Source organism: Heterocephalus glaber, unplaced genomic scaffold (genome assembly GCF_053883595.1).
Source record: "Heterocephalus glaber isolate CG9 unplaced genomic scaffold, H.glaber_assembly_v1.0 deba00000071, whole genome shotgun sequence".
Lineage (NCBI taxonomy): Eukaryota > Metazoa > Chordata > Mammalia > Rodentia > Bathyergidae > Heterocephalus > Heterocephalus glaber.
Window position 1 is genome coordinate 3,637,254 of NW_028258137.1, and position 1,885 is coordinate 3,639,138.

General features: G+C 42.5%; 1 pseudogene; it reads right to left on the reverse strand.

The window, feature by feature from the left end:
- Window positions 1-573: 573 nt before the first annotated feature.
- Window positions 574-1,064, reverse strand: LOC110348743 (FUN14 domain-containing protein 1 pseudogene; annotated as a pseudogene).
- Window positions 1,065-1,885: the final 821 nt, after the last annotated feature.

Sequence of the window (1,885 nt, forward strand, 5' to 3'; positions counted from 1 at the left end):
TGAGAGGACATTTGAGATCCAAACCCTAACACTTCCATAGATGTGCATTTCTTGCAAAAGGCTACCTTCTTAGGGTTTCTGTGTTTGCAGTTTCTCATAATAACCAGCTGGAGGTAATCTTGCTGCCAAAGAGGCATATTTTGGCAGCCTCCTGTGTCCTACAGGCAAATCTTGGGCGGCACGTCCTGAGCCCCACCAATTCATAGAAGCTCTTCTCATATTAAAGAAAGAAGGCCTTTGGATATGCAAAACATTTCCCACAGTTTGTCATGTGATTTGATGTATTTACAGTATACATTTCCAGGCAGAACAGCTTAATTTTCTTGTCAAATGCATCAATCTCTTCTTTTATGGCTTTGAAATTCAGATTTAGAAAAGCTTTCTTGATGCCAGGATAGTTTAAAATTCTCATGTGCTTTCTTATGGTCCTTCCATATGCTTTTTGATCATGCATACTGCTGTACAGATTAAGAGGCTGTCTACTGGGCTCAGAGGTGTTTTCAAAATAGTATGGTGAATGTCCAAGTAAAAATTTAAAAAAATTATTATTATTATTATTTTATTGTGCTCAAGAATACTATTGTTCAAATACTGCACAGGTTGTTTTACAGCAGATACTTACTTGCCAAGCTTCAGATGGCAAAATGCTAAGTTGTGAACTTGGTATTGTCCAGCGAGTTGTTTCTCCCTGCTCCGGAGACTCTGGTGGCATGGGCTGCTGAGAAGTCACCCTGCTGCCACTGTCTTTTCACAGTTGGATCCACTAGGAAGGATCATTCATGTCCTTAAAATGAAGGCCGGGCAGAAACCCTCCGACAAATCCACTGGATATCACGATGTTCTGTTTGATAAATTCTGTTGCTTCTTCAATTACATTGTTGATTTCAGGTGCTGCTTTATTTGCTCATTTCTTAATCTGTCTTTTTGTTTTGTTTACATCTTTTTCAACTCTCTTGCACTCGATTCCACCAGTGGTGTCTTCTTGCATACTCTGTTAAATCCAACACTTCGTAAGAGTTGTCATCACTTTCATATTCTTGGGGTGGGGGTTTCCAGGACACCATGATACTGCTGGTGGCCAGTTCTGGGTAAATTTTAAAAAATGATTATAGTAAAAGACACATTGCCACGATTCCTCCTCAGAATACTCTCCCTGGCTTTGAACACACTCATCCCATCACTCTTGCCACTTTCTGAAGCAGTTCTGGAAGTCTTCTTTCATGAGTGTCTTTTTGTGGCTGACTTCATGTCCTGAATCGATTCAAAATGTTTATGGAAATTTCCATCAAGTAAAAATATTCCAGTGTGTCCTTTGCCACCTTGTTCACTGGATTGGGCATCATGCAACTTCCAACTCTTCTCTAAAGTCAAAAGGACCATGAAAGGTCAATGTCTTAAATTGATTCAGGACATTGAGACAGCCAGGATGGTGGAACTAAAGATAGTTATGAAAAAAAGACTCTCAAAACTGCCCCAGGAAGTGGTGAGAATGATGGGCTAAGTGTATGTGGAACAAGGGGGAGAGTCTTGAGGAGGATTTATGGCAATGTGCCTTGTACTGCAGTACGTTTAAAAAGAACGTTAAACATTCATAGTATTTTTTGATCACACCTTGTGCACTGGGGTTTGCCCATGAGCCCATAATGTCTGCCCCAGGAGTGGAAAAGGAAGTACCGCCTTGGCTGACAGGTGTTTTCCATTGCCTCTCCAGGAGGCGCTGTGGCCTGTGTTGGGAGAGGCCTTCCATGCCGTCCTGGCTTCCACAAAGTTCCAGGTAAAGGTAGGCAGAGAGCTGGAGGCAGCCTGGGCATCCTGGATGGAGGAGTTCAGGAAATGCCACTCCCCCAGATGCCACTGTGGCATGAGGGTTACTTTGCGCTGAGGA